At 37.8% G+C, this 13,353-nt stretch overlaps 1 protein-coding gene across 18 annotated transcripts in view; it reads left to right on the forward strand.

Annotated features, from left to right (window-relative positions):
- The window catches only part of LOC137210216 (UDP-N-acetylglucosamine--peptide N-acetylglucosaminyltransferase 110 kDa subunit-like), a 160,345-nt gene that overhangs the window by 134,074 nt on the left and 12,918 nt on the right, over positions 1–13,353 (forward strand). Inside the window, exon 6 of one of the 18 annotated variants that reach the window (XR_010936357.1) lies at positions 12,436–12,462. The exons of the other annotated variants lie outside the window; for them this stretch is intronic. The gene's annotated coding sequence lies outside the window, so the exon portion shown is untranslated. Of the gene's footprint in view, positions 1–12,435; positions 12,463–13,353 lie in introns of those variants that run through there. 18 annotated transcript variants of the gene reach the window in all.

The raw sequence follows: 13,353 nt of genomic DNA on the forward strand, positions 1-13,353 counted from the left end.
AAAACATGGCATCTACAAACCAAGAAGGGATACTTGAGAAGAAATCAATCCTGCTGACACCTTATCTCAGATTTCTAGCCTCTAGACCTGTGAGTGAGTAAATTTCTGTTGTTTAACCTCCTCAGTCTCTGGTACTTTGTCATGGCAGCTCTAGGAAACTCATACAACTTTTTATGGCCTCCTTGTCTCAAGTTGAAAGTTCAATATTTGGCATCATAGCTAGGAAACAAAAATATCATCTACATTCCTTGTTGTAGTCTTTCTTCCCCATTCTCATTGCTAGTAATTTCCATATTTGGGTCTCTTTTCTGTGCCTTGTAAACAGAGCGTTACGCTCATTTCTGGTCTTACTGCTAATATACAGTAAATGTGCAGATACTGAATAGATTTTGGAGAAGTGCAGCATATAGTTGGCACATGTGTGTATGTGTGTGTATTCATATAATTTATACTTTTTCTCTATTTTCTTCCTTTGGTGTGAGCTAAGATTCTCTGCTTTTGTGACGAGTACTCCTGAGTACTAATCCCTGAATTTAATTCACCAAAAATTGCCAAAAATAATAATAATATGGGGAAAGAGAGAGTGATAGAGGGAGAAGAACAAACAATCAGGCAAGGGCAGTACTGTGAATTATTAGGGTCTTATTAATAAGATTATGTTAGTCTAGAGGAAATGACCGTAAATATCATCAGTGAGCCCAGTTGGTCTTTACTGACTGCTAGACACATCCCCGAGTTCTGTTCTTAGTCCCCAACTGTATGATTACTACTGTCTGGAAGTATCATTTGAACAACTAAAGTCACTTAATGGAAAAGGAATATGTCTTTAGAGAGCCAACAGTAATTTTTCTATCTGATTAAAAAGGAATGTTGACTGTCTGGCAACCTCAGTCATATTTGTAAGCAGGAAAGCATTGGTTATTAAAAGTGGATGATGTAAAGTGATGAACAGAAACTTTGGCGATAGGTATACCTGGATTTAATTCTCACTTCTACCGCTTGGTAGCTGGATAGCCTTAGGCAAGTTTCATACCTCCCTGAAATTGACTTAATTCAGTCTGTAAAATGGCATAATAACTTATTATAGCATCCTTTTAGGAATTTTAAATCAGTTCTTGAAATAAAAGTACACAATATATAGACAAGTATGGATTCCTCAATAGGTGTTTGACCTTTCATTTCTCCAGTATCCCACCCGCATCAAATAAAGAAAAATACTTTTTTAAAATTTACGAATATTTCATTGTTCTAAAGTTAAAGCCATAAAAATAGAAATAATCAAATGGCCTACTATCATACCATTAGAAGAAAAAAAAAGTGTTCATGAGAGTTCCATATTAGAATACAAATTTTCCTTAGGCACCTGTTTATGTATGCTATTCTGCTCTTTACAATAAATAATTAAATTTAAAAGACTTAATTCCTCACTTTTAAGACCTTATTAGTTTACAAATTACATATTGACCTATGCTAAATTTTATACCGACCCATGCTAATGAATTCAGTACAGAAAACAAAACACACTGCACTCAAGCAAACTACATATATATATATATATATATAACTTAAATGCATTTATATCCTACCGTGTCTCATAAAGCATTGTGGTAACTCACCTGAATACAGACAATCAAATATAATGGCAAAAGCACTTAATATAAACAGGGCCAAGGAAACATAGACAGAAGATGAAGAAAAGATGAGGGAAATGTGAACAGGAGGACGTGTAGTTAATCGAGTTGTATGTTTTGACCTTAAGATTCTCTGTGTGGGGACTTCCCTGGTGGCACAGTGGTTGGGAATCCTCCTGCCAGTGCAGGGGACATGGGTTCGGGCCCGGTCTGGGAATATCCCACATGCCGCGGAGCAACTAAGCCCGTGCGCCACAACTACTGAGCCTGTGCTCTAGGGCCAATGAGCCACAACTACTGAAGCCCGCGTGCCACAACTACTGAAACCCCAGTGCCTAGAGCCCGTGCTCCGCAACGAGAGAAGCCACAGCAATGAGGAGCCCGCACACCACAATGTAGAGTAGCCCCCACTCGCCCCAACTAGAGAAAGCCCATGTGCAGCAACAAAGACCCAACACAGCCAAAAATAAATAAATTTATTTTTTTAAAAAAAAGATTCTCTGTGGATAAAACAACATGTAAATAATTGGTTACAAAGCCACATTATTTAAAGGTGCCAGACTGCACATTAACAGTCTGACACAAAGGGACAGCACAGGAAAACTATTCAAAGATAAAGATTTTTAAATCTTTGCAGTTTGAAACCTTTTAGAGCAAGTGTAATGAGCTCGACACACATTTCAACACCCCACATGTTAATCACATGTTCAAAGCATGTCTCAAAGTCATTGGAAATAGTTGCTGTCTCTGTCTCTGATATGTAAAACAGATCTGTGATGTGTAAAACTCAGGAGGTATTGATATCCACTTTTTGGCATCTGAACAGGAAACAAAGTTGTTTCGCAGTGATAATAAAGAATGAAGTAAATGCAACAGTGAAATAAAAGACAAAGTACTGAGGGAATGTATTAACAAAACGAATCCAACTAAATTCTGGTGACCTGGGGCCTACGATTGTACACACTGCATGGAAATACCCCAGCCTAAATACTGGCATAGGAGGAAGGGTACTGCTAAGCCCATCACAGTATAATCCTTTTAAATGTCCCTTTCAAGGTTGTCTCCACTCAACACTGAGTATAGGAAATCTTCCCATCAGGCAGAAACACTGGCTGCCCAATGATTGACCAAGAAATTAACACACTAATGAATAAATGATGCTAATTTATTTCTATCCCTGACAACGGGAAACAGCACACACTCTGTGTCAATGGTATGTCCTCTTTCCCACTTTTCTAAATGGTCAATTATGTTTTCCCCTTCATTGCTTTATATCATGTGTGGCAGGCATGATGGGAAATGGCTACCAATGGTTCTGTTATTGATTTCTACCTTCCTTTCACTGTGGCTAAAGAAGATACTTTGTATGATTTCAGGTTCTTAAAAATGTATTGGTACTTGTATTGTGGCGTAACATATGGTCTTTCCTGGAGAATGTTCCATGTGTACTTGAGAAAAATGTGTATTCTGCTGTTGTTGAGTGGAGTGATCTATATATGGCTGTTAGGTTTAGTTGGTTAAATGTGTTATTCAGTCCCCCTACCTCTCTACTGATCTGTCTAGATGTGTTATCCATTATTGAAAGCAAGGTATTGATCTCCAACTATTATTTTAGAACTATCTATTTCTTCCTTCAATTCTGTCAATGTCTGCTTCACATATTTGGGGGATGTTTGGTACATATATGTTTATAGTTGTTATATCTCCTTGATAGATTGAACTTGTTATCAACATATAGTGGCCTCCTTTTCCTCTTGTGATAGTTTTTGATTTAAAGTTTATTTTGTGTGATATTAACGTAGCCATCCCAGATCTATCTTCCTTCCTTCCTTCCTTCCTTCCTTTTTCTCTCTCTCTCTTTCTTTCTTTTTGTTACTATTTGCATGGGATATTTTATTCTGTGCTTTAACTTTCAACCAACTTGTGTCTCTTGAAATCAAGTGAGTTTTTTGCGGACAGCATATACTTGGATTATGGATGTTTTTAAGGTCCACTCTGCCAATATTTATCTTTTTATTGGAGAGCTTAATCCACTTTTTCAAAACTTACTGATGAGGAAGAACTTAATTCTGTTTCCTGGTTGTTTTCTGTATGTCTTATGCATTTTTTGCCCCTCATTTACTCCATTACTGACTTCTTCTGTGCTTAGCCGATTTTGTTGTAGTGAACTCTTGATTCCTTTTTCATTTCTTTTTGCATATAGTCTATTGATATTTTCTTTGTGGTTATCAAGAAGATTACATTTACCCTTCTAAAGTTCAACCAATATCATTTGAATTGAAACCAACTTCAATAGCACACAGAAACTCTGTTCCTCTACAGTTCCATTCCTCCTCCTTACATTATTGTTGTCACAAATTACACCTTTATACTTTGTGAGCCCAATAACATGGATTTATGATTATTTTATGCATTTGTTTTTTCAATCATGTAAGAAATAAAAAGTAGAGTTACAAGCCAGTAGCACAATACTGGCTTTAGTATCTGCCCATGTATTTATCTTTACTGGAGATTTCTATTTCTTTATACAGCTTCGAGTTGCTGTCTAGTGTCCTTTCATTTCAACCTGAAGGTTCAATTTAGCATTTGTCATAGGGCAGTGTTAGGAAGTTGTAAAACAAACGCCCTCAGCCTTTGTTCATCGGGGAATGTGTTAATTTCTCCCTAAGTTTTGAAACCAGTTTGGCCAAATATAGAATTCTTGGTGGACAGTTTTTTTCTTTCAGCACTTTAAATATGTCTGGCCTCTTGCTTCCGTGGTTTCAGATAGGAAATTAGCTATGAACCTTTTTGAGGATCCCTGCTTTGTAACAAATTTGTTTTTTCTTTCTCCTTTGGGAGTAAAGATTCTTTCTCTGTCTTTTGGCATCTGAGAGTTTGATTATACTGTTTCTTGTTGTGGCGTTCCTTGAGTTTCTCTTAGTCCTGAAATCAGGCAAAGATTTACAGCAAGCAAACACATACTGAACCAGGGAAGAGGCAATTTGAAAATGGCAGGAAAGCTTTGTGGCATTTTTACTTGCCCTTGCCCCATCTACTCTTAGTGTAGTGATGGTCTTAAAGTGGTGGGGTCTTAATGCAGTGATAGTCTTAAAGTAGCAGCAGACCATTCCTAGTATGGGGCCCTCAATCCTGCTTCAGGAGAGAGCAGAAGAGACCATACTCTCGGATTATTATGTGTATCTGTTCTAACCTGTCTGGGAGCTACCTGAAGGACTGACACAAGATGCTTATCTCTGTCTTAGCTAACCTGGAACACAGTCTGGAAAAGCAGCGGTCATTGCTCAAAAAAAGTGCAAGGTGAACTAACAAAGCAGAGATGGCTGGGGCAGAAGACTGCGCATTGAAATACAATAGACCACATAAGATGCAGGAGCAAAAGTTGGGGGAGATTCTTTGGGAACTTAGAACATACAAAAAGTATGTGTCCAGAGAAATTAAGAAAGCCACATGCATACTCAAGATAAGATGCATGTTCTGAAAACACCAGAGGAGTCTCTAAGCTTTTACCATGGGCTGAGCCCTGACCTCAGTGCAGGTCAGCTAAATGTTGAAGGAGTGATCCAGCAATCTGCACAATGGGGAGAGGTGTGTGGTTTTGAGTGTGCATGTGGATGTGCTTGTGTATATTTGTTTTTGTTTGTCTTAGGTGTGGGAATTCAAGGACATCTCTGTCAAAACATTAGCTAAACATGAACTAAAGGAACAGAGACTTCAGTGCCTACATATGATAAGGAGTACACTCATTGCAAAACTAGTTTGGAAAGGTCCCTAAACAAACAGACTACTACAGCCTTCAACAATCCAAAGCCCAGAAAACCCTGGGAAAGTGGGAGAATCTGATTTCCATAGACACCACATTATAATATTTGAAAGCCAACTGTTCAACCAAAAAACTCACAAGGTATACAAAGACATGGAAAAGTATGGTCCATTTAAGAAAACAAATTAATTGATGAAACCATCCCTAAGGAAGCCCAGACTTTTCTCCATTGCATATTCTTGCCTCCTTTGTCATAGATTCATTGACCATAAGTGCATGGGTTTCTTTCTGGGCTCTCTATTCTGTTCCAGTGATGGATGTTTTTGTGCCGGTACCATACTGTTTTGATTACTGTAGGTTTGTAGCACAGTCTGAAGCCAGGGAGCATGATTCCTCCAGTTGTGTTCTTCTTTCTCAAGACTGTTTTAGCTATTCAGGATCTTTTGTGTTTCCATACAAACTTTAAAATTATTTGTTCTAGGTCTGTGGAAAATGCCCTTGATATGTTGATACAGACTGCATTGAATGCATAGATGTCCTTGGGTATGATGGTCATTTTAACAATATTAATTCTTCCACTCCGTGACCATGGTATATCTTTCCAGCTGTTTGTGTCATCTTTCATTTCTTTTATGAGTGTCATATAGTTTCCTGGGTACAGGTCTTTTACCTCCTTAGGCAGGTTTATTCTTATGTATTTTATTCTTTTTTATGCGATTGTAAATGGGATTGTTTCCTTAATTTCTCTTTCTGATAGTTCACTGTGAGTGTATAGAAATACAAAATTTATATATAGAAATCTATTGTATCCTGCAAATTTACCAAGTTCATGTTTGAGCTCGAATAGTTTTTTGATGGTGTCTTTCAGATTTTCTATGTATCATGCCATCTGCAAACAGTGACAGTTTTACTTTTGCCTTTCCATTTTGGAGTCCTTTTATTTATTTATTTTTTCTTGTCTGATTGCTGTGGCTAGGACTTCCAAAACTCTGTTCAATAAAAGTGGTGAGAGTGGGCATCCTTGTCTTATTCCTGATCTTAGGGGAAATGCTTTCAGCTTTTCACCATTGAGTATGATAGCTATGGGCTTGTCATATATGGCCTTTATTATGTTGAGGTATGTTCCCTATATGCCCGCTTTCTGGAGAGTTTTTACCATGAATGGATATTGAATTTTTTCAAAAGCTTTTTCTGCATCTATTGAGATGATCGTATGGTTTTTAGTCTTCAGTTTGTTACTGTGATGATAAGAGACCTAAGACAGCTACAGAGGCTAAGTGACCTTTCCTTCCCTGAATGGGTAGGTATCCTTGTTCTGCCTTCTAATTGAGTTAGTATCTGAGTAAAGAACTGCCAGGTGTCATTTAGTTCACAATACACTGCTGTGGCAATATAGAAATGAATTTGCCTAAGTCATTTGGCTTTTCTCAATTATAGTAAATGAATATACTGAATGAATACTTCAACTTAAGGAAATGTTCTTAAAAATATATTAATGTAGGCAACTTCAGTGGAGAACTGAAATCAAAACAAAGCATTCAGATAAAGGGTTGAAATAAAAGTACACTCAGTTGTATCCAGTTTCCTCTTGTAAATCTCTCTTTTTAATTTGAGTGGACAGTCACTTGAGAATATCTGACTTGCGGCTAAGGAAATCTAAGCCTTCTTGGCCACACTGTATTCCCTTATGTCATTTAATAAAGACACCAGGTGGGCTGCTGAAAAAAGCGTGGGAAAAATCAATCCCTCACATCCAAAGGGCGGCTCTTGAAAATATGTGTGTTGTTGTAGTTATTTTGCTCTTCTGGCCTCAGAAGTTCTAATCTTAACCTTAGCCCCTCATGGAGAGAGACTTTGTAAACCAATTCCCACATTACTCATCATGTGACCGTTGAAAAAGAGCAACCCAGCTCTTTTCCTGTGCTTTCAACCAGTTATCTTCTTCAAAAATCTGTTTGGATTGTTATACCTTAATCTTGCCTGGCAAGGGACTTATGGGAAGGTTCTTATTGTTTGAAAGTTTGGTGCCAGTATCTGCAAAGAAAGAAGAAAGATGTGTTTATCAAACATCCCAATAGTGAAGGTGTGTGAAAGCAACTTTTGAAAAAGTTAATCTGTCAGAGTTTAGCCGTATTATTACATTTTATTTTATTCATTGAAAATAAACAATTATCAATGAATCCTTTCTAGATTTTCTAGTTTCCCAAAGTTCCCTGTATTCACATTCTAAGAGGAAAAATGGTATTTTAAGTCACTGCTCTCCACCTTACGTTATTTATAATCACTCCTCGTGACCTCTTCCTTCCAAGAAACTTGATCCTGAGAAGTGTCCTTTGTTTGTCTTTGTGGAATAAGTGATGAGGATGCATCCTGGAGACCTGTGAGATGTTCAACTTGTGGCATAATGAAACTAGGATGGAGAGTTCTGGAAAGATCTGGAAAGGTGGCTGGTAGAGTGTGGCCAGATGTGGGAGAAGAGAGACGTACAGAGAGAGGGAGAGGAAATTTTCAGAGGGAGAAAATGAAACAAATAATTAAATAAGTTTTGTTGTGTGGTGTGGGACGCAAGCCTTTCTCTCCCCCTTTCCTTCACAATGTCTTCGTTAAAGACTGTGTTTTTCATTAGTTTTACTAAGATAGGATTTGCCGTTTTGTTTGGGTACTGAGAATGGACCCATGGAAACAGTTACATTTGGGTTATCTCTGACTGTCTTTAATGAAGAACATAAATATTGGCCACACTATCTATGCACATGCTATCCCCATGCCTTTTTTGTTCTCTGTTCATATATCTAAGTCCTCTTCTTTCTTTAAGGTCAATCTCAAATCTCATCTGAAATGTACATTTATTGATAGATTCAACCCATAATGAACTGTCCCTTCTTTGTCCTCCTTAGGCTCTGATTATTTACAAAAACTCATTTTTGAACTTAGAAACTGTCCAATATGATATATTATTTCACCAGCATATGTTATATCCTCAACACAATTATACGCTTTTGTGGGGCTGGGATCATACATTCTGTAATTTTTCTCAGTACTTACACTTACTTTGATAAAAAGCGCATTCATTCATCTAAACATCATTTATTGGGTGTTAATTAAATATCTCAACTCAGTAAATATTGTTTGAATGAATGCATGCATGAATGAGGGAGTGTGCAATAGGTAGCCTAATGTACCGCCCAATGTGAGAAAACCAAAAACATAAACACAAAAGCAAGCCAAAAAGTGGACCAGGACTTTCTGTAAAATATCCTGCTTTTTGTTGGATGATGCCATGAAAATCAAGATGCTCCTGAAAGGTCTTAATAGCTGACCAAGAATAGTAAACAATTGAAATTCTCTCAGGCTTCTTCAGCCCTATCACTGGACACATTTATACCTCTCAGCAATGGTATTAAAAGAAGAGATTAATAAAGCTTTTATAGATGAGTTGATAAATCTCTAAAGATTTAAGTCTTCATTGCCTCCTAGGTTTTTCTCTATTTTGGGTTTCCAAAAGATTTCAATAAACCACAGGATAATTAAAAATTAGACATTATCTTTCTTACCTTGACGTTTTTTGATGGTAAACACCTTTTTATTGTCTCCATAGTGCTGCCCAATTTCCACCAGTACAGTACTTAAGTGAATTTTGCTCTGGATGGTGGGATATAGAAGATGTAAACGAATTGTTTGTATATGTTTTAGAATTCTTCAAAAGGGCCTGGCCATGGAAATGCATTGAATATTACTTAAATAACTAAAGTAACTTCCTCAGAATTATTATTCTGTTCTGGTTAGGATACTATCTGCTCTGGTTTGTTAAAATTTCCCTTTAGAGTGGTTTTAATTTTGTTTCTGATAGGGTCCTAGGATTTATTGCCACACCCATCCTGCATCTGTTTTTCTTTGAATTACTCTCCTTGCAGTTTCTGATTCATACAGGGCCTTACAGGTTAGTGACAACCTGGCCATCACAACGCTGGAAAGGAGAGGCCTACTTTTCAGAGGTGTTGCTGTTTTCTGTACCTGAAGGTTTTCAAGAGATATCAATCTTCCTCACCACGGCCCTTGGCCCTCTTAATGGACTAAGCAGTTCCTCATGAAATTTCTGTAGGATATCTGTACCAACTTCTCAATATTGTTCCATCCTGAGTCTATAAATTCCTGGCCACAAGGTAGTGTTAGATTTCTTGCTCCAGCCCCTATTTACATAAGGCCTATACTAAGGAACGGAACCCACAGACATCAGTCCGCTCTTCTTTCTCTGGATTTAATTTCTCTGTTACTTTCTGAAACATGCAGGTGTTCCTTTCTTTCTTTTAATCTCAGCTATGTGCTTTTAACTTTTTCAAAATTGACCCAGAATTTACATGTGTCTCCAGTAAGAGTACATTAAATTGAGCTTAGTCTGCTATTCTACTGGCATATTTGAGATCCAGATAATTTGCTACTTAACTGGATTCAATGACCTGTATATTTCAGGCATCTAAAACTCACCATGTTCCAAATATCCCTCCTTATAGTTAGTAATTTTCTTGGGAATCTGGATGAGATTAAATGGAATAAAGTTAGTGAGTGGCCCAGGAATGCCTGAAAGTTTGTTTGTCAGAGTGGCCAGGGAAAGTTAAGCAAGGAAGAAAAGCAAATGAAAAACAGAATCACATTATTATGGCTGAGTTTACTCCCAGGATTCCATGCAGAGCTCTCTGTAGAGCTGCGATGGGTTATAACTTATGCCAGAGCTCTACGTGGGGCTGACACCGTCTCATGCCAAGCTCTCAGTTCTGGGCTCACGTCATCTCTGGTCCACTCTGTGGAGTGGAAACTTTGGAGGAATGGCCAATGTGTTCCACGGCGTAGGAAGAGGGAAATTGTGAATGTGACTTTCTAAATTGTGGAGGAACTAACCATTGTAAATGTGCCGTGAACCATGTTGTTTAATTTGACCAGTCAGATCAATGACTTTCCCCTTGAATGAAATGCTGCTACGTATATGAGCAGAAGAACAAAACTGGTATAAGGAATAGATAGCTAGTGGGAAGCAGCCGCATAGCACAGGGAGATGCGCTCGGTGCTTTGTGACCACCTAGAGGGGTGGGATAGGGAGGGTGGGAGGGAGGGAGATGCAAGAGGGAGGAGATATGGGGACATATGTATAACTGATTTACTTTGTTATAAAGCAGAAACTAACACACCATTGTAAAGCAATTATACTCCAATAAAGATGTTAAAAAAAAAAACTGGTATAAGGAGATGGAGAGACTGGGAGTCTTATTTTCCCACCAATTAACTTTGCCTCTGACCATGACCTTCCCTTTGAGTCTCCTAGACCTTGGGGATGATCGCAGCCCCTTGGGTTGGGTGACGGCAACCCCATCTTCACTAGAACCTCTATAGTTAACTTTGATTTTTCCCACTCCGTCTATCCATCCCATGTATGCAGTCAGACATTTGATCTTGGACTTTTCCTGACAAAATATGCTTGAATATAACCATTTCTTTTCACTCCCACTGCTACTGCTATTGTCACTGCCTTAACTAGGGCTTTATCTTTAAGTTCTTTATATAAATATATAAATATCTATATATAAATATAATATACAAATAAATAAAATATAATATTAATTCTGATGATTTTAAAGTCTTTTCTTGATAAAGACTTTTCCTGATAAAGATACACAATATCTTATATAAATATTTTTGTATTATCTGCTCTTTTCTTAGAATTTTAGCCATATGATTCTATCTCTTGGTTTGTCTAGAACGTTTTGATTGAATGCTGGCTATTTTATTTGGCTTTTTTTGTTTTTCTCAGTGGAAACGTTGTTTTGCTTCAAAATATTTTATTCTACCTGGAAGTAGCAAATCTTCAAATTACAATTTTTTAAATGCTTTCAAATATCAATACTATAGGTGTCACAAAATCTAGAAAAATGACATTTAAAAATGAACTACTGCCAGATGTGTCTCTATAAAGCTTTTCCCCCACTCTTTTAGCTATATATTCTTTAACTGCCTCCTCATGTGACAGTTTATGTATTTTCGAAATAAAATTTTAAGAAATAAACTTTGTAGTTTTTAGACATAGATTTCTTGTAACATGGTTGATTAGAATTTGCTTCTAGTTATTAATAGTTTAGAAAAGTTTATTTCAGCTTCACAATTTATTATTGATAATGTCACATTAATTTTCATTGTTAACTTTGAGAAAACCTCTATGGATTACTTCGTCATAAGTATTTACTATTATAAATGCATTACTGATTTCAGTACTGCTATAGGTTTGTGCATTACAGGGATTCTGATAAAATACTCATTCACACCATTCCATTACACACATTGTTGATGGAGTATATTCATTCATTCATTCATTCATTCATTCATTTTTGGCTGTGTTGGGTCTTCGTTGCTGTGTGCAGGCTTTCTCTACTTGCAGGGACTGGGGGCTACTCTTTGTTGCGGTGCACAGGCTTCTCATTGCGGTGGCTTCTCTTGTTGCAGAGCACAGGCGCTAGGCACGGAGGCTTCAGTAGTTGTGGCTTGCAGGCTCAATAGTCGTGGCTCACGGGCTCTAGAGCGCAGGTTCCGTAGTTGTGGCACACCGGCTTAGTTGCTCCGTGGGATCGAACCCTTGTCCCCTGCATTGGCAGGTGGCTTCTTAACCACTGCGCCATCAGGGAAGCCCCTGGAGTATATTCTTGACAGAAGAAAATTTCCGTTTTGACTAAGCATTGATGAGAACTGAATCTTTGACTTATCTTTCACATGCCTGATGATTGAAATAATTTTCCACAGAATAGCTTCTGGTTTTGTACTTTTCAGTTCTTTTTTTCTTCTTCAAACGCACATGCTTTGAGAGCTGTGAAGTGCAAGACATGGCTATATTGTAAGGTGGTTTTTGTCCTTATGCTTCTGTGTCTTGTGCTAGGTTAAGTCAGTAGAGTAGTCAGTATGAGTACTGGAAGTTATTCCTGTAATGGGATAGTATATAGTCAATTACATATGGCGGTGTCTGAAAATCACATAATAGCCTCACTTAAAACATCTCCTTAGGGCTTCCCTAGTGGCGCAGTGGTTGAGAGTCCACCTGCCGACGCAGGGGACACGGGTTCGTGTCCCGGTCCGGGAAGATCCCACGTGCCGCGGAGCGGCTAGGCCCGTGAGCCATGGCCGCTGAGCCTGTGCGTCCAGAGCCTGTGCTCCACAACGGGAGAGGCCACAACAGTGAGAGGCCCGCGTACCACAGAAAAAAGAAAATCTCCTTAGCCAGATTTCAAAAAAGCCTGTGGCCATTCCAATATGATCCAACATAACGGAATATGATAGAAGGAAAATTGGCAAAGAAAGAGACGCTGGTCTTACCTGATGGAAGTTAAAATATCTCACTTTTGACAATTTTGCAAAAACTTATAATTCCATGAACTAATTTCTAGGGTTCTTCATAGGACCTAAAGAGGAACCCATAGAGTTGTGGAACAACAATAGAAGCTGCTGTGATGAGAAGTCCAGGCACCGCAACAAAGAGTAGCCCCCGCTCGCCGCAACTAGAGAAAGTCTGCACGCAGCATTGAAGACCCAACGCAGCCAAAATAAAAATAAATAAATAAAGATAAATAAATTTATTTTTAAAAATGTAATACTCAGGTTTGAGGCATGAGAAATATGATGAGGAGAAATTAGCTAATCCTTTCAGAACTTTTAAAATATCAAACTCAGTCTCTAAGATTTTAGCATTATATACAACATCGGTTACTTATTAGTGGTTTGGGAAGGCCAATTTAAAATTTTCTGATCTTACTGTATTGAAATTCACGGCCCTAATGTTTTCCACATTGACTATATGAATGATGAAGTAAAGTCAATCATGTATTTCCTTTCCAACTGGGCAGAAATCAAAATTTTGAAAAGTGTTTGGACTACTGACTTTTGATTTCTTCTAAGGCAAGTGTATAGGTAATTTTTATTCCCTGA

Source organism: Pseudorca crassidens, chromosome 17, assembly GCF_039906515.1.
Source record: "Pseudorca crassidens isolate mPseCra1 chromosome 17, mPseCra1.hap1, whole genome shotgun sequence".
NCBI classification, from domain to species: domain Eukaryota; kingdom Metazoa; phylum Chordata; class Mammalia; order Artiodactyla; family Delphinidae; genus Pseudorca; species Pseudorca crassidens.